General features: G+C 27.6%; 1 long non-coding RNA gene and 1 other non-coding gene across 2 annotated transcripts; one reads left to right on the plus strand and one right to left on the minus strand.

The window, feature by feature from the left end:
* Positions 1-19: 19 nt before the first annotated feature.
* On the minus strand, positions 20-392 carry LOC135927757 (uncharacterized). Its single transcript, XR_010572174.1, has 3 exons — positions 288-392; positions 138-245; positions 20-95 (listed from the first exon to the last, which is right to left on the minus strand). It is a non-coding gene; the product is annotated as an uncharacterized LOC135927757 (long non-coding RNA).
* An 18625-nt stretch (positions 393-19017) lies between these two features.
* On the plus strand, positions 19018-19140 carry LOC135929223 (U5 spliceosomal RNA). Its single transcript, XR_010572530.1, has one exon. It is a non-coding gene; the product is annotated as a U5 spliceosomal RNA (small nuclear RNA).
* Positions 19141-21018: the final 1878 nt, after the last annotated feature.

The following is a 21018-nucleotide window of genomic DNA, read 5'->3' on the forward strand; positions in this document are numbered from 1 at the left end:
AAAGTACCAATTAAACGGCCTGGCAGTGATATTTTCATTTCATAATCATGAATAGCTTTAATAATCCCCAAAAATTTCATTTCAGGTGTAAGGGTCTAGATAAATAATGGATAAAAACTAAACATTGATTAATTTACATTGAAGTTAATTTTATCAAAATGGCCAAACATCCTAGTATTTATTTCGATATTTTCTACATGTCTTTTAATCCGATTCTTTTTAATCTGTTTATGATTTTTATCACTCTGAATAATCATATTTAATTAGATATTATTAGCTAAATTTACCTTAAATTTAGGTTTGAATGTCTGCTTTCCACCACGGGGTAGGTCTTTAGTAGTGGTCGAAGTCATATCAATTTAAAAAATGTGTCTTTAAAAAATTTAAATGTGTGCAAGCTTTTAAAGTTTTTAATAATTTTGGAAAAACTAAATACTAACCGGATGGAAATTAGTAATATATACATTCACTAAATGAGGTATCGTCCCTCTAATTCGTATGAAAATTTAGGAAATAGGTTTTTTGTCGTATTGCAATAGTTCGTTCCCAAAAAAAAGCCAATTTGCAATAGTTCGTTCCCAAAGTAGTTTGTTCCCAAAATAATTATGAAAATCCAAGAGATTAAAGCTAAATCGCAACAATTATCAATAAGAAAATTGTAAAGTATATATTATTTAATTTGCATTTAATAATTAATTTTTTTAGAAAACTAGGCAAAACAAAGAGTGCATATAAACAAAGCTATTATTCAAATTCTAATAATCAAATGGTTCAATATAGTTTGATTAAATCAAAATACAACAATAATATTATCTATTCTAACAAAATTTTAATTCAATTTATACATTATATCATGCAAAAAAAAAGAGATTGCATTTTTATATATTAATTAAAATTTTTATTATGAGATATTTCATATAAATTTTAATAATGTTATATCAAAGATATATTTATAATAAAGAGTTTGCTAAAATATTGTAAATTATCTGCTATTTATATCATTTTTAAACAAAGCTATTATACAAATTCTAATAATCAAATGGTTCAATATAGTTTGATCAAATCAAAATACAACAATAATATTATCTATTCTAACAAAAATTTAATTCAATTTATACATTATTATACAATTTTATAATCGCTTCAAATATATTTGTGGCCATTTTAGGTCATTTGACGTTTTTTCACAAATGTTCATACGATCTAGTGGACCCTAACCAAAAATTCGCTAAATAATATGAAAAAACAAATATTAAATTAATTCTAATTATTATGTATTCACAGACAATATGAATAGCGAATTATTTTAGAAAAGTTACAGCGTGGGTATTTTGAAAATTATTTAGCCATAAAAGGGATTCATTTATTAGAATAATACCTATAAAATATATAAATTCCTTTATATAGCGGAAAAATAAATGATTGAAAAATTTTATACTCAAAGTGAAAAAATTATGATAAGTTGGTTAATTTTTTTCAAATCTTTTCATCATTCATCTTATACAAAATTTCGAACCAATTCGTTAAAAAATTTTATATGCCTTTTTGCTTGTCAGATTATGAAATATTTTTGGATGCATTAATGAGTTAAAGATAATTAGAGTCATTGCATACTATTAATTTTTAGCATAGGGGATGGAGATATGAGAAGAGGCGGCGTAAAGAGTAAGTTTACCCGACTTAGCCTAATTTAGCGGACTTTTTGCTATAATTGGCTATTTGTATAGCTGTATGTAATCATAGAAAGTATGACTAATAGCCATTATTTAATAGCAATTATCCCTATAAAAATATTTATCAAAAGAAAAGAAATTAAATTATAAATATTTCAGTTAAAATTCTTAGATTATTAAAGGAGCTAATTTATAAAAAAAATATTTTTAGCATTATATCTGTCTATAATTAGATATATGTGTTTTGAAATAAAATTTATAAATTTCTCTTTAACAATCAATAGTGTTGCTTTATAGTATGACCGGTCTCATGGTAGGGAAAAGATGAGGTAGGGCTGCCTAGGCTCTGCATAATTTTAGTCAAGGTCAAAGTATTTAAGCAAATCTGAAGTGAACTCACTTATTAGTTGCAAGTGACCTAACTTAAAACCTTAATTAAGGTGTTGTTTATATACCCATAAACATGACTTTATCATTTTAATGCTTTATCATGCTAATAGACTGCCTCAAATCCCTTCAAAATCTATCGTTCTAAGAATTTTTCTAACAACTCCGATCACAATGGCTTCTGGTGAGAGTAGTATCCCTGATTTTAATTTAAAATTTTACTGCAAATTTTGATAGCGCTATCTATATTTATAGTGATGTAATTTATAATTGCTCATATTTGTAAGAAAACAATGTTATCACAATTCATTAAAGATTTAAATAGTTGATCTTATATTTTAACTGGTAAGTGATTTCTTTATTTGAATAGTAGCTGATATAATATATTATCAATAAATATTGGTGTACAATTTATTTTCTAAGATATGGGAATAAATATAAAAATAGAATTTCGGAGAAAGGAAACGAGACTTAAAAAGAGAATGTCTAAAAGAAAATTATAATAAAAACTAGAAGGGAGAAGGAAAGAATGAAAGCATATTGAGGCATTGATGATTATTCGATGGAAGAGATAAAACTTAGATAGTTATGGCGAATATAGCAAATCTTTGCAGTAAGAAAAGGTTAGGCTGATCCCCCCCCCCTCAATTATTTAAAAAGCATTGAGCTTTGCTACCTATAAGATGGAGAGAATAGAGCAGGCGATGAGTATGAATGAGAATATAGGATCTATGTAACTGTATTTGGCATCTTTTTTATCGAAATTTTTTAATCTAATATTTTTTAAAGGGAGAATGAAAAAATTATCAATGCACTAAGCAGTCAAAAGTCAAAAAAGGTTATGCCTGCATTATACTTACCACTGTAAAATATTTTAATTTAGTCATAATATAAATCATTAATAAAAAAATTGCTGTTATCTAACCGTTAAAATATGGTGCTAATCTAGCATTTATAACTTATTGCAGTATTGAACATATGATAGTTAGTATGTTAAGGCTTATATTTTTCTCAATTTTTTATATACATTCGGAGTCTGCAAAGCAAAACAAATTTTCTAAAAAATTATAATGGTCCGGACCGGACAAAATTACGCACCAGGTCGAACCCGCATTTTATATATAAAAATTTAGTTAGCGAGCCCGGACAATGTATACAAAAAATATCAAGCATGACCTCTCAAATCTAATATTTTTCTAATCGAGCATTAAAATTTGTATATATATTTTTGCGAAATATTTTGATCTTGATTAATACTAATTGAAAATAAACTATAATATGCTTATTTCTTCATATCAGGAGCTGTCTACCTTAAATACCTAAATCTATAAATAAAATAGGAAATTCACGAAAAAAATTTAAAAAGTTAATTATTAATATATAATCTAATTATACAAATACTAATAATGACAGATATCAAAAAACAATTAATTTATAAAACGGCTATTATAGGAATTGATAGCATATAAAAAGAGGTAAAAAGGCTTTAATTGACATTTAAATTAATAGGCATGCATTAAAAATAAGATGGCAGGAAAATACAATATAAACTGTCAGGGCCCTTGACCTTTTGAGAAATTTTGATTGGTCGAGTCGTGAAATTATTTTTTAAAAAATTATCAGGCTTAGATGGGCTAGATAAAGTTTTAAACAAAGGGCTAAGCAGGGCAATTTTTGCAAAATATATTAACGGGCCGGGTTGTGTACATATATCATTTTATTATTTTGAGAGTTCTATCAATAATTAAAAAATATAATTCTATAAATTTTTATAAAAACTTCCTTAAAATTTAAGAATTGTTAAAAGAGCTTTTTTAACCCCATTTAGGTGTTAAAATTTATAGAATCTGAATCTTTATATTTTTTGTTTAAAAATTATATTATATTACCTATGTGATTTATTTGAAATTGTAAAATAAAAAACAGCGTAATATTTTTTAATTTTATAATAAATCCCTAATTTATTTGGATTTACTTTACATACACACAAAAAGGATCTTATTAAAAACAATCTTTAACCAAAAAATTCAATAAATATTTAGTTATCTTTCTAGAACTATTTTCTCTAAAATCATTGATATTTTAAAAAAATAATTCATAATTGCTCATTAAAATGTATCAATTTAAATGTGATTGTAATTTAATTTCTCTCTTTCTTTCTTTTTAAAAAATATTTCTTTTTTAAGTTAAAAACATTATATATAATAAAATTATTATTTTTTAAATGTATGAAATATGAAAGCCAATAAAGAAAATAGTTCTACTAATAAAAATCTAATTCTAGCTAACGTCCCCTCTCCAGGAAATTTTAGTCGTGCAAGTTCACAAGTACCAACATCCTTGGTTGAACAACTATTTACTAGATGTGAGAAAGAAAATTCTTGGGATCAGATGTTCGAAGTTAGATATATTATATTTTTTTACAAAAGTAACGTTTTTTAAATAAGATATATAATAACAATTAAACGTAAAACGTATCGCGATACTTTCTAAATTATAAAAATACTTTATGAGGTAAAATTATGTATATTTATATAAATCGACGGATAGAAATTAAATTTTAAGTTTAAGACCTGTCGCCCATCATCGCTAAACGATAGTATATCTGTATAATTTAATATTATATATTTTGTAAGAGACGCGATAAAGCTTGAGGGATGAGATGATAAACAGGCTATAGTAAACACGTTATGTTCAAGCGGTGCGTTATTTACAAATTCAAGCCAATAAAAGCGTTATTATGATAATGCTATGATAAAATTTTAAAAACATTTTGCGGCCTATATTTCGAAAATTATTAACGCTATGAAGAATCGGCTGTGATTTGGAAAGCGTTAAAATAGCGCAACGCTTAAACTGACGCGTTTACTGTAAATGAAGCCTAATTCATCTCGTCCCATAAATTAACACTACTTATAAAAATTTCTTATTTATTTTCGCGGTGGAGGTCTAACCCTGCATTCACAATACTGTAAATTCATGGCGAAGTGTACAAAATATGATATATTTATGTACCTTGTCGCGAATTTGCGCTAGCTGTGAATTAAGGGTTCCTCATGAAAACCATATTCAATTTTTTGAAAAGATATTCGAAGTGAAAATTAAATTTAAAAATTATGAAGATATTTTTATATAAAATAAGCTTAGTGATTTCGCATGTCAACGAATAAGAAATTGAATTATGATTTTATCATTTTAAATCAACTTTTTTTTAAAAATAATCGATGAAATTTTCTTTGGTAAAACATATATATATAATTCACTTAGAAAAAATAAAAGGTTTTGATAAGTTATTTATACTTTAAATACATATATCATATTGATTTTTATAGAAAGAAAGAAAGAAAGAAAGAAAGAAAGAAAGAAAGAAAGAAAGAAAGAAAGAAAGAAAGAAAGAAAGAAAGAAAGAAAGAAAGAAAGAAAGAAAGAAAGAAAGAAAGAAAGAAAGAAAGAAAGAAAGAAAGAAAGAAAGAAAGAAAGAAAGAAAGAAAGAAAGAAAGAAAGAAAGAAAGAAAGAAAGAAAGAAAGAAAGAAAGAAAGAAAGAAAGAAAGAAAAGAAAAGAAAAAAATGAAAAGAATGAAAAGAAAGAAAAGAAAAGAAAGAAAAGAAAGATTTTTTAATTTATAAAAGAAAAGTATTTGTGTTCGATTATAGTATTTTATTTTTAAATATAATAAATACCCTTGGATAGATTTAATTAGAAATTTTATTTTAATGGTTTGGTTTGTAAGGATTTGCGAATATAAAGAAAATTTACCCGGAAGTAGTTAAATAAAATAAAATATCTTTTTATAGTTTTGAATTCAAATTTTAAAAAAAAATTATATATATATATTTTTCTTTACAAAGGCTCTGGATGAAAAAAGTGACGAAATGTTTGGAGATATGTCTAAAGACTGCGCCAGAGAACCTGAAAATAAGGACTTAAATAGGTCTTTTTTTTATTAAAAAAATAAGATTTTATAATAGTGCGACCTAAGTGAGCTTTTGCGTTTCGTTATGCAAAACGCAAAAAAATGCATTTCAAATGGTATAGTTGAGAATTGATAACAATTTATAAATATTAATATATGCAAAGTGGTTTGCTTTTTTTTATTCGAAAACGCTTAATTTGGTCGCTAAGAAAAAATCAATTTTTTTTTCTGGCTTTCATAAAAAAAACATTCTGTCCGAGAATGCCTACTATCTTTTATTTAGGTCGCATTCATAGCGGGATCCGATCCGACACGATTTAACAACTGATCAATTTTTTAAATCTTTATTGACAAATTTATAAAATCGATCAGCTGTTAAATCGTGTCTTGCCAGAATCTTACAATAAATGAGGCCTTATAATATAAGCTAGACCAATATTTTATTGATGAAGGAACCCGGGACTTGCATAATTGTACTATAAAAATGTAAAGGTTCATTACCTCCCACTCCCCCATCTATTCTTCGCCCTCTCCGAAATATTTATAAAAAATGCTTTACTAAAATTATCTATCATTTTTTTAGTTGTAATTTGTCAACTCTAATATATAAATAACAAGAACGTATAGCAACATTGCATTTTCATATCATAAATATATACACTTTTTAATTAACAAACCAATAGTCATAAATTTTATGATCAAACTTGCTATAATTACGAACACATTATAGTTGTATTCATTCATGTATATTATACTAACCTACAAACTTAGCTAGTCTAAAAAATGAGTGTTCTGTTAAAAAAATTAAATAGTTTTTGTGGGAATTTTATCAAAAAATTTAGTGGTGACTTTTTATCGGAAATGGGTCCTACCCAAGTTTGTATAATTTGGAGCTAATGCCCTTTCACCTAAAATAATTTGTGTCTTTTTTATAGCATACTTTCAAAGCCAAGCATGTTCAATAATTAATAATGTAATTTTTTTAAATAACTTTTTATAATATGATATTTTAAATATTTTGTAGTTACATCATATATAAAAACTCAGATACGTGGTCGAAACTCCTTTTTGTTCATTTCTATCTAAGTTAGGATATGGTATAGCACGCTTCATTAGTTTGAATAACACAATAATTTAGTGGAATATAACGTTATACTGTATTTCTAAAATTCATGATGTTTTTTTAAACAAAGGTACCCGAAATACGTCCCATATGATCATAGCAGGGTAAAATTGTCGACAAAGTCTAACGACTACATAAACGCTAACCTCGTTTTATGTACCCTTCCGCAGAGCAAGACGGCCGCTGATCCATCTTCAAAAACCCAAAAATACATCGTAACCCAAGGTGAGTTCTTTTTGTACTCAAAGTTTGAAACCAAAACCAGAACCGGTAGCCATTTTTAAATTTCCAAGAACCGGTTCCAAACCCGGTTTTAACTAGGGTTTAACAAAATTCTTCTAATGTTCACTTGAAAATTCTTTTTCGTTCAAAATTTTGAGCAAAAAAATCTTTGAGGAACAAAAAAAAATTGAAGATTTTTTCGTAAAAAAAATTTTGAGCAAATTAAAAAAATGTTTTTTGTAAAAAATTTTCGATGATTTTGAGAAAATATTTTGGGATTTTTATAATACAATAAAATCATTTGTGATGAAATCTTTACCCTTTGTCTCTCCCTTTATTTATTTAAATTATATTCCCAAATGTTTTTCTTATTATAGGGGAGACCTGGGTAAAACGATTAGTATTTTGCATTGAAATAAAAAAATAAATCAAATCATCAAAGAAAGATTTCTTCATCACAAAATTTTTTATTATATTATAAAAAATCCCAAAAGATTTGCACAAAATGATAGAAGGTTTTTTTTTCACAAAAATTATTTTAATCTTCTTTGAGCATGCTCAAAATTTTTATGATCTTCAAAAGAGCAAAAATCTTTGAAGATATTTGAATTTTGAGAAAATGTTAGACAATGGTTTTATTGTTTGTTGTGTAATTTATTTTAGAGGGTTTAAATTAAGTTTAGTTTGGAACCGGAAAGAAAACATGGAACCGTCGGAGAAAATTATTTTAGAACTGAAACTTGAATCTTTATATCTTTGTTTCAAACATTTATTTTCTTAATAAAATGAAACTGATACCGTTTTAGTAAGTTTGAGCATCGATATCAAATTTAAAAGGGTTTTATCATTGATTTCTGATTTCAGAATCAGCACACCTTTTAAAATCCTTTCTAATAATAAAATTTAGCAATTAATCAAAACTTATATGAAAAATGGTAAAATCAGAGATGTCTTTCATTGAAAAAAATTAATAATTATTTAAATACAAACAAAAAAGTAAATCGATTTAAATCAGTCTAATTTAATCATGCCAACCCTTGTCCGACCTATATTTTAAGAATTTTGTTTCTTACAAAAAATAAATTAATTAATTTTTTTTTATAAAAAAAATATCATTTGAGAGAATCTTAATCTGATCCTGCATTCATAGTTAGCGCAATCGCGGCGGAGAATACAAAAATTGATGCAAAATTATTATATTTATATCGTATTTTGTATACTTCGCAGGTCGAGGGTGATACTATAGAATTCTTATGAAAATATAAGCATTTATATACTTTAAAAAGGTGGTATTGTTAAAACAGCTCGATTTAAACTGATTAAATTAGCTGAAAATTCTATCAGGCAACCCTTGAGATTTTGTTAATAGATATCTAAACCTTTCTGCCACTTATGAGCAAAATAATGATTGGGTCTGAAAAATATTCTTTTGGCCAAAATATTCGGTATAGGTTTAATAGCACGACTTTACATATTGCTAGGATCCACCTTTTTTTTAGCTCAATTTTATTGTTAAGGGTAATATTGAGATAGGCTGCTGTTATTCTAATAAATGACCTGAAAGAAACGTATTTTTTTTTACACGTGTATATTTATATTTTTCAAGGCCCCTTGCCTATAACCTGCCCAGATTTCTGGGCCATGATACGCGAAAATAAGGTGGAAATTATAACCATGCTTTGCAACGTGGTAGAAGATGGAAAGGTTTGCATCTATTATTTATATTTTCGTTAAATATCAATTGTAACATAGTAAATGAGGAAGGATTAGGTAAGAAATATTTGTCGAAAGGGAACAATTATTCGATAATTGGATTTGGCATAATAATTTGACCAAGTTTAAATAAGAAAATCGGAAATGGCTCATATTTGCCCCTAATAATACCAATAAAAAAAATATTTTAAGATAGGGATATTCTATTTTCCTTTTTTTGTCCAGTCCGCTAATTGATAACGACACATTAATTTTTTGGTTTAAAGAATAAATGCGCTCAATATTTCCCATCAGTAACGCCACCTTTAACGACCCCCGAGTTAGTGGATTCGGAGATGCCCCTGATATTTGGAACGGGCACGAGAGATCACGATTCCATGAACTACACCGAAGTCGGAGTGAAGATCAATTTTAGGCGGCAATTTGTCGTTTCTCCGTCCCAGGAAAAGGCTAGAGCCAGTCCGGTAAAACAAATTCTAACAATTATAAGTATAGTACTTCACGGCTTTTCCACTCCCCAAAATCCTATATTCGATATATGAATTTAAATTAACATCGGTTAAAACCGGGGTTCCAATCCCAAAAATCAAACATCTTTGAAGATCTTATTTTTTTAAAAAAAAATAAATGAAAAGAGGTAAGCTTTTTCCATCAAATTTTTTTTTTCCTATCTAAAGAAAAGTCCGGACTCTAAAAACAACGATTATTTGATAAGGGAACTGGAACTGGCGTGGGAGAAAGATAAATTGACAGTCTTTCATTGCCATTACTTGGCGTGGCCCGATTTCGGGGTTCCGGATGTAACTAGTTTTATGAGATACATGAAAACCATAAGGGCGATCGAGAAGGAACTTTCCGAGAAGCAGGGTGGTACCAAGGAGGAATCGAAGCCATGGGTAGTTCACTGCAGCGCGGGTGTCGGGAGGTCTGGCACGCTCGTTCTCATAGACGCTTGTTTGAGAATAGTATAATCCTTTTTATATATTTTGATCTTCCTCGTTTATTATTATAGAGCTATATTTCTAAAGTTTTAGGGCAAAATGTTAATAGATACATATACCTCATTTTTCTGGTGTTATTAAATAACTCTATTTGAGCCCACTTTTAAAAACGGCGAACTCAGTATTTTAGCCAGAAAAAAAGATTGCCCTAAGATTCGAGATTTCGCCTAACATATGTCTAAACGCTGCTATATGTGAGCAAAATTTTTAGGCTTATACGTAATATTTTTCTGGATAAAATATTGAGTTGGTCATATTTAAAAATCGGGTTAAAACGAGTTGTTTAACAACACTAGAACCTCTCATGCGTCATGCCTACTATATTCCATTTTACTAAACGTGAGTAGATGCGAACTGGGCATGACCGATCTGGTGGAAAGGTTAGAGAAAAATATATAGCTGGAGTTGTCTGGCTTAGAAATTAATTCAAATATAAATAAGTTTGAGTGGGCCCAAGCGCTTAGCTATTTTGATGTTCTCTAGGTAACAGGTTATAAAGTTTTCTTATGTCGCATATTTTGAAAATATCTTGTTAAATATAATTAAAAAAAATACGATTAAGCTAGAAATGAATTCGAGCCTTGATGCTATCAATATACCGAACCTAGTCTTGGAGATGAGAAAGTACCGGAAGGGAATGATACAAACAGCTGATCAACTCAAATTCGCCTTTTTGGTCATTTTACAAGCTTACAACGAAATCAAACATGACGTTTTTTTTTCTTTCTTTTATATTAGTGATTTATATATTATTAAAATGTTTACAACCCCGTATCCCATTTATCACCTCTTAAGAAGACATAATACTTTTATATTTGGTAGCCTGAGAATTAGATTATTTTTGTCAAAAATGACTTTCTTACATAAACCAATTTTTTATAATTATATCAGGTACCATTTGCGCGGTCCCATCCGGATATCAGGATATTTTTTTAAAAATTTATTAGGGTCGACCCGGGTATATAAAAATTGAAAAACGACCCGGCCCGTGTACCCGGGCCGGGCTTAGGGCCGGATTGGCAGGTTTCTGAATTATATACTATTCTATATAAAAATAAACTTCGAAATATTACTAAAATAAGTTAAATTATAGCTAATATATAAGGTTATTATACCATCATACTGAATGTAATAGAAACTTAATTTTTTTTTAAAAAATTGCTCTCCTGTAAATTAACTCAAAAGGGGAGATGGAATAATCTAATTCTTAGGGTCACTTTTATCTTATTTAAAATAAAAAATACAGCGAAAAATATCATTCGTAAAATAAATAGATTAGATATACCTTTAATTTTCATGAGGGAAATTTAACAGTAGATACATTATTATATGTTGTTTTTTTTTCTTCAAAAGTTAACATTTCCTAAGGCTTGGGTGATAGTTTTCGTAAAAATTAGATTTTACCGTTTTTTAGATCCGCTAAAATTGAGCTAAAAGTAGAGCGATTTATACAGAATATTACTTTTTTTTTAAAAAAAAGGTTGCTCCTAAAAGTCCAATCGAAAAAGCGGTAGCCCCTGTCAAAAAGGAACATAAACCCGATACGCATAAGGAAAAGATCAAGACCGAATTTTCTAAAGATTCAAGTCCCGCCAGCAAATCGGTTAAAGTTGAAGATTCTCCAGCCAAGGATAACGTCAACGCCCATTTCCTAAAAAAGATTAAAGCCTTGGAGGATATGATCAAAGTGAACGACGCCAAAAAAGAATGGCCTAACATCCTAAAAGTAATATTCTATTATATTAGCATTTTTTATCTCTTAAAGTAAACCAATTAAAAACTATGCTAAGTATATACGTTTGAAATGATACATTTTTACAACAGGGCCAGTCTAGACTAGACAGGGTAAGTTTGTCTCTTAAAATAAAATGGAAGACGTTAATCAAGTTAGAATAGTTTTATTTTAACGTGTTACCTTGCATTCACAGAGGTCGAGCTACCTGCGATAGCTGGGTTAGGAATATGTGCAAAAAATATTAAGTCTGAACGTTTTTAAAGATTAATCAAATATTCCTACACCTTTTATATTCTTAACCCTTAAGGGCATGTATAATTTCTCTATCCTTAATTTTTATTATATACTTTACACACATTTTGGATAAAAAAATATATATATTGGACCCAATACAAAAAAAATTAATAAATTTTTCTTATGTAAATATTTTTTTTTTAAATTTAAGATCCATTAACTTCGAACCCAAATTAATGAATCGAACATAGGAACAGGACTGACTTAACCTAATATCATTTTTTTTCTAAACTTTTGTTTTGAAGAAGTCAATCATGAAATTACTTTTAGGACCCCTTCAAAAAAATTAATGAGTTTAATAAACCTAGATATTTCCCTCCTCTTAACGAGTTTAAAACGATACCATTACATGTTTTAAATGATGCTTTATAAAAGATTGCTAGTCTACGTATTATTTACAACTGAATAGCAAGAAAAAATAATCTAAGACGACTTCAAATTCAATTAATGACAATTGTACTTCTGTTCTGCCTATTTTTTTATATAGCTCTAAAGCTTTTAATTTTTGTTTTTGAGATTAACGATTGATTATAACTATAATTATTTGCAGAAATTAGACGAAGAGACAGCTAAGTCCACAAAAAAACCTATTACCTCCAGCGGTTCGTCCCCGGAAAACAAACCGAAAAATCGAGATTATGAAACTGTGCCAAGTTAGATTATATATATAATTATATATCATTTTATAAATGAATGATATTTCTAATCATCTTGTCCGTTACGACATTTATAATGGTTATTTACATTCCCTCAGAAAAAATAGAAGCAATAATGCATTTAAATATATATGACAATCCAAATAAAGTAAGAAGAAAATAGAAAATAATAATAATAATAATTTAGAAAAAATATTTTGTTCGATTTTACCAAAAAGATGACGAAGAGAGAATATTTTTGAAATACAAACTGCCGAACGATTACATTAATGCTAGCAACATATTTATTAAACCGTTGAAGAGAATGTACATTTTGGCTCAGGTTTTCTATTTACATGTTTCCTCCTTGCATATTTTTTTTACATATATCTATATATAAAAAACCAAGATCCGAATTATAACGAATATCGGTTCGGGTTTGATTCGAACCTTTAAAACCCGGTTTAAAACCTTTTCGCTTCAAAAAACATATTGGAAAGTAGAGATGGTTAGAGAAAGATAGTTTCATAACTTAAAAACTCATAGATAAAAGAATAGCTGACGTTCATTTCAACTATTTACCTCTCAAATTATAGCTAATTAGGAGAAAGAATAGATTTAAAAATGATTCCTTAGTATAACTTGGATAGTTAGCACAACCGTCCAAATGGTAAAATACATAAATATTTTTTTTAAAAAATGGCTGCTGATACTATTATCAATCTTTAATATTATTGGATATCAAAAGGTTGAAATTGGTTTACAGACCTTTATAGAGATTCAATTCAGGTTTGGGTGATAAAATATTTTAATCGATCAGATTCAGTTTACGTTCTATAAATAATATCGGTTAATACCGGTTTTACAGTTCTAATCATTTTGAATCCGTTAAAAAAACACTCTACTTAATATTTAGATAGTTTAAAAAGGTGTGTGTTTCTTATATTTTTATTCGATAAATATTTTGTAAAATTGGTTTTGAAAATAACTTTTCCCATAAAAATTAAGTTATTTAGTTTTAGCTAAATATATTATATACTGTAGTAACGGAATATGGAATTAATACAGAGAGAAATTTTAAAAATCTGATGTGATCGGAAATGAATCCTAGCATGTATATAGATTATCCAAACTTTCAGGCAATTTTGCAGTCGACTTTTAAGCTACTTAATATTAATTTAACAAAATATAGTAAAATATCTACCTAAACGTAATATTATAAAAATTGCTAAAAATCTAACATATTAATATAAAAATCTTATTAAAAGAGGATAAATTATCATGGTCAACTATTTTTTATGGGGTCCCAAAGAGAAGCCTGTCATATTTGAACTTATCAATATGCATTTTTTGCCTTAGAAATGAGAAATTCTCTTGGTTCATTAGTTTTAAAAATTTGTATGTTACGGGATTAGTTGAATATGTAGTTTGATAATTTTAAATATATTTTTTATTTTCCTTTTTCTGCTATTAAAGGATTCGAATTTTTGTCTGATGGGAACGAGGAGACACAAATGAAGTCCCAAATAAGAGATTTGCTTGACTACCAATGGATTGTAGACAATCCGTCTGGTCTCAGATTATCCCTCTAATGATAAATTTGTGAGCAGCTTTTAGATTTTGACTGACTTATTGTTAGATTGATTGAGGTATGGCGTTGGTGTCCCCCTCGACCATATAAACAGTTAAATTTATGCCTCCAATTAATACAATCATATAATTGGATGTCACATCCTCATCATATTATATCTATTTTATCGTATAAATTTTAAAAAAAATAATAATTAGTGCCGAAATTGTCTGAAATCCACCGGAGTTTCAGAAATACATTTTCGAATCAGATTTTACATATAAAACTCACTCAATAAATGATTAATTAAAAGATTCGAATCCCAGTAAAATTCATATCCTGTTACAACAAATTACCAGCTGAGTTAGTGTTCTATATCAACTTTTTTTGTAAATTGCATTTTTTTGGATGAATCATTTTTTCAGTATACTGTATTCTTCTCTCTCTTTCTCTTCTTTCTTTCTTTCTTTCTTTCTTTCTTTCTTTCTTTCTTTCTTTCTTTCTTTCTTTCTTTCTTTCTTTCTTTCTTTCTTTCTTTCTTTCTTTCTTTCTTTCTTTCTTTCTTTCTTTCTTTCTTTCTTTCTTTCTTTCTTTCTTTCTTTCTTTCTTTCTTTCTTTCTTTCTTTCTTTCTTTCTTTCTCTTATCACCAATAAAAAAAATGTTAAAATATAATTTAAAACGATCCTTTATTCTTTTTATGGTAAGACTTTCTATCTAAAATATAAGAACTTTTTTTAAAAAAAGAATGTTCCCCTGTTGAAATTATTTTCTTGAGATTGATTATTCACATTTTTCTATAACCTATACAAACGCTTACTCTATACACTATATATTAGTCCCCATTAGAGGGTACTTGGGAAGAATTTTTAATGATGTGTTGGGAACAAGAATGCTCCATGATAGTGATGCTCAGCCACCCTAAGGAAGAAGTAAAGGTTAGAATATATTTACAAAACAGATGAGATAGTATTATATTTACAATATTGTATTAATGGCCGAGCAGGATTTTTGCTTCCAGTACTGGCCGACCGATGATCCCTTCTTATCTACCGAAGATTTTAAACATAGCAAGGATGCCAAAAACCTGGAGAAAGCGAGCTTCTTTAAGGAATTTAACAACAAACTGTTCAAAATTGTCAACAAGGGACTCAAATATTTTTCCGAGGCCTACGAAATTAGAAATTTGGAAATAGTGGATATCAAAGTATTGATTGTCTCCATAAATAATAATTTAAACCGTAATGCTATTAATAGTTAAACATAATAAATATTTTTAAAAAATGTTTTCATATGCTCTAAAAAATATTTTTTAACTTTTAAGCTAACTTAGAACTTTTATTTTGATTATACTCATAATGGATTAAGATTTAGATAGATAACACTATGTCGCTAACATATAAAGTTATATTGTAAATATATGGTGTTTTTTATTAATAAATAAATAAAAAATATCATAAAACTGGCAGAATAAGTCGTCTCAGCCGATTATTCACATGATATTGAAGGCGTGGCCCGTAACTTACACCGAATTCGAAAAATCGACAGATCCCATCAAGTTATCCGCGAATATACTAGACTTTTACTTGGCGTACATTGAAACGGGAATATTCATCTCTTTGAAGGGCAACGTAGTCGTTCACGGAAACAGGGTCAATGATCGACCCACCGTTTTTATATTGCTAGACGTTTACCTATGTTTGGTAAGTATTATAAATCTAGTGTATCTGTATACGCAATTCATAAAATTTATTTTTACATAGAGAACTTTGTTATATAAACTAAGTGCTGTTAATCGTGCTCGATTCGCGCTAATTTTTTTTAAAACCGAACAACTCATTACTTTACCCAATATTACGCACGCCTAAAAATTTCGCTCACAGATGGTACGTAGGTTTGGACATCGGTAAGCGAAATCTCGAGGCTGGGGCAATATTTTTCTGGCTGAAATATTGAGATAGAACCTTTATAAAAAAATCGACTCTAATCGAGCACGTTTAAACAAAACTAGTATGACCAATCAAAACACACTGCTGTCGGTTACCTTTCATTTTTTCATATTCTCTAAGAAATTATATATATATATTATTTTTTTTGATTATAGACGAAACCAACAAATAAAAATAACTAAGGTAATTAATTAATTAAAAATATAATTATAATTAAAAATATAATTTAAATAAAGCTGATGAAAAGTTTTATATTAGAAAACATTAACGGGAAAAAAAGAAATAAGCTATTTTTAATATATAAATAAAAACATGTCCTAAATAATTCTTTAAAATTTTTCAAAATTTTAATATAAGAAACGATTAAAATTCAAGTGCCTCAAGTAATTTTTTATTTTTACGAATTTTCAGACCAAGTTTAGGGCACAGCCTTAGTGATATTAATTCTTTAATGTAAACGTGCAGCTGTTTACACATAGGACAAATTAGGATCATAAGATGAGGAAAATTTAAAAATTGTAAAAACATGTTTTTTTTTATAAAAAAAAAATTAGACTAAGAAAACTCAGGAACCTTTAAAATTTCCCAAGTTGAACATGCTAACTGAAGCCAGAGTTTGGCGCAAGGGATTGTTAGACGATCCGCAAGCTCTACGCTTCTTGTTCATTATATTCAAAGAGCTGAGTAAATTGCTGATAAACAATTGGGTTCTGGGAGAGGTTCAACATACCCCTACCGGAGTCGAATCTTTGAATCTTGATTCACTACTCATTCAAAGCACCTACAAGAAAAGGTCGAAAGAAAGTTTGTTGGAAAAGGCTCAGAGCGGAAAATTGAAAAGCATCCTCATGATTAAACTTACGGAAGAAGAAAAACCGGAAGGAACGCCAGAAGATAAAGTAGCCGAATTAGAGACCGACGATAAGTCGCGACCTTCGAGTCCAGAAGCTGGCATAGCAGTCGATGTGATTAAAGATAGTGTCAAGATTGAGGAGGGAAGCAATGAGGCGGCAGACAAAAGCAAAACGCAACCAGTAAAAAGCGATGAAGCTTTAAAAGGAACAAAATCAGATGAAAATTCGGTTCTCAGTAGTAACAAATCTTCTAACAGATCAGTGCCCACGCCCTCAGATTCTGTTCCATCTTCTAAATCTGACACGTCTTCCTCTTCTTTTTCCTCTAGTAATAAAGTTCCTTCCCGCAAAACCTCAAAATCATTGTACAATCCTTCTTCCAAATCTAGATCTAACATATCTTCCTCCGTATCTTCTCGTTCCTCCAATGAGGGTAAACCATCCCATCCACACTCGACTAAAACTAGATCCCCTACAAGTTCAAAGGCGTCAGGTCCTTACATAATACCTTCTGTGTTGCATAAGAAAAATATATCTACCGCTAATTCAGGCTTATTAGACTACAATATATTAAAAAACCATCCCAAGTCCTACACATCAACATCAACCCAAACGGGAGGGTCATTAACTGCCGTAGATCCATCGTACCTGGCCTATTTAAATATGGAGTTAGAGGACGAAAAAGATAAATTCCTAAAACCTTGATGTTGCTTCCCGAGAATAAACATATCCTTTTTTAAAAAAAGTTATTTATATGATCATAACTGATTGTTCTTGTAAATGTAAACATTATTAATTATTATTTCACCAGTCCTTTTTAATGTTATGATTGTTTTTTTTATGGAATTTTATCCATTACATACAATATGAACTATTTTATAAGTTCCCTACCAATGTAAAACAGAATTATATGAGTAAACTTTTGCATTGGATGGAATGTATATTATAACTTTTTTACTTATTGATTTTGAATAAATTGTGTACAATGTAATTTTACTTTAGTCAATTTGAAATAAGATTTTTATTAAATCCAAAACAAGATTAGCTGCTAAATATATATATTTTTTAAACTAATCGTCTATTTTTGACAAGTTTTAAAATAAAATTTTTTTAATTTTTTGAGATTTATTTTTAAAAAAAAAGGAAATATTTTTTAAATAAATTTTACCTTAAAAATACCAAATATGACAGATGTCATAAATTTCGCTTAAAGAATTGGCCATTTTTTTTGATGAAATATGCAAACTTTAGTTATTCCAACTTTATTTGCCACTTAGAGAATTGGAAAGAAAATTTTCCTAACAAATTTCCGGAAATAGGTTCTGGATTTTAATAATTTTGCGTCGTGTGGAGTAGATAATCATTTACTAATATAAAGTTTTAAATATAAACAAATTTATTTTGAAACCTAAATATCTAATATTATAAGTACGATGCGAAACAAAATGGTAGGTTTTTTATTAATCAAGTCAGTAGAAGGGCAAAATTTATATTGCTTTTGTAATACTATATTAATTCTTGTTTATTTAATTAACTTTATTTATTCTTATATCATATATAAAATATTTAAGAATAAATATTATTTACTTAGATAAACAATAAATAAAAAAAAATTCAACATTTAATAAATATTACCTAAACCTGGGGGGTAGTGTAATTTCTTGTTTTTATTAATAAAAAAAATAATAATATTTAAATGCGCCATCTTTCGTATAAAATAATGTTACATTTTAAATATATTCGTAAATTATAAAATATATTACAAAATAGTTAGAAAATTTTAAAAGATATCTTCTTCTTACTCCTAATAAATCCATCTATTTTTTAAGAGATTAATTATACTTTTTTATAAAATAATCACTTTATATAAATGTTTATCTTAAATAAGACTATAATTTTGTAATTAAAATCACTCTATAAATGCCCAATATATTTTCCTTAAAAATTTAGTCTCAGATTCTTCGCAGAACGCATAAATCTTTCGCCTTTTACTAAAGATTTCCGTGCGAAGGATCATAAATGAGTTATTTCATCTATTGAAAATTTTTTTTATCCCTTTTTTAAAGGGAAACCTAATCATGTATTAAATTTAGATTTTGTAATATTTATATATTATATACATAAGTATATCACCGTAAATATGTTTTTCCGACAAGGTATTATTTTCACAACTTTTCTTCATTTTTTTGAGCGCGTTATTTTTAAACTTTAAAAATTTATATAAATAATCTTATAAATTGTAAGACAATTTTTCTGTTAACCTGTAAATGTAATTTATAATTTTATATTAAAAATATATAGAAATTTTAATTTTAACATTAAGTTTAAAAATTAATGGTCTTAAATTCAGAGGATAGGTATTCTAAACATGATGGCATGCACATCTGGTAAAATCAGATTTTTAAGTTTTAAAAAACGCGTTTCAAAAAATGATTTAAAGTTTAGCTGAAAAAAAATACATTGACGCTAACATATATAATTTTTTATTATATCCGCCTATTGCAGACCTCTCATTTGTGTGCTATATGAATAGAAAAAAATCAATAAACAAATTAAAATGGATATTAAAACTTTAATTAAAGAAGGAGAGGATTGAAGTTGATTATATGATTATTTAATGGTTAGGATGTAGCAGCATATCTCATATAAATCCCTGTTGATATTAAAATTAAAACATTGATATGATATATCAATATGAAAAAGAGTGTACTTACATCCTTTAGGTTCTTATTAGTTTTCAATTTCAATATTTTTTTTCTATAGAATACTGAGTGTCCAATTTTTTTGTTCCATTTTTTGACAAGATTTTTTTTTTTGGAATATTAGTTCCCCGCATGTAATCTTTTCTCATTCCCGTTTTTATAACTACCTTTTATTAACTTTTCTACCCCATTTCTTACAATCTTTCTCTTCTAAATATTTCAGAAAAGTGATTAATCAAATCGCAAGACTTATACCCCCTCGGCCAAGATATTCTCATTTTCCAATCAGAGCTTCTTTTTGTATACTTTCTATTATAATATCAACTAAATTAATTAAATGGCTTAACTATATTTATTATTTATAATGAGTAGATATATACACATAAATAGTACATTATACAACACTTTTTGTATTCTTTTCGTTTAAAATAATTTGTCAAACATCATAGAGAAGCGGGCCACTTAAACAACGCAAAATGACAAAATCAGGCAAATTTTCGCAAACAAAAAGCATAAAAAACACGTAGTAATCATGAAAAATGATGTAACAATCGATATAGGCTTACAAATTTTAAAAATATGCATCATTATTTAATTTTGTTTTTTTTTGTTAATGATTTTTTTTTTAAATTTTGATACTAATGAATTATTTAAGCAATTTATTCAAGTTTAGCTCTGGTCAAGAATAGGATGATAGAGATTTGCCGAAAAGTAATATTAGACATATTTAGATATACTATTATTTATAATGAATAATTAACATTTTTAATTATATTATATCGCATTTTAATTTTTTTTTATATGAATAATATAAATAAGCCCCGATTTCTAATGGTTAGTTTACTGAGACCAGGCATTCTACGGATAAACAGTAGATGGATAAAGTTGCTAATGGTGATGAATCAATTTACATTTAAATTCAAAAGCCCCTATATTACTTTAGATATTAGTGAGTAGAAGCTTAAAGTGACAAGTAAAATTCGCATTTATTATTAGTTTTGGCCATATATTAAGTAAGAAAGTTGACAATATATTGGAATTAAAAAGGTATAAATTCATATGGGTGAATAAAAAAAATGAATCAAAATTATTTTTAGTAATCTTTTCTTGGGCAAGATATAAATACAAAAATACCTCTTTTAAAAATGTATTCTTAATTCAATTTTACGTGATAAATTCTATAGAGCCGACAAGGGATAGATATTCAACTACATAAAAAAATTGAAGGTAATATATTCGTTATATAT

Source organism: Gordionus sp. m RMFG-2023, chromosome 4 (genome assembly GCF_954871325.1).
Source record: "Gordionus sp. m RMFG-2023 chromosome 4, tfGorSpeb1-WG-v2, whole genome shotgun sequence".
Taxonomy (NCBI): domain Eukaryota; kingdom Metazoa; phylum Nematomorpha; class Gordioida; order Chordodea; family Parachordodidae; genus Gordionus; species Gordionus sp. m RMFG-2023.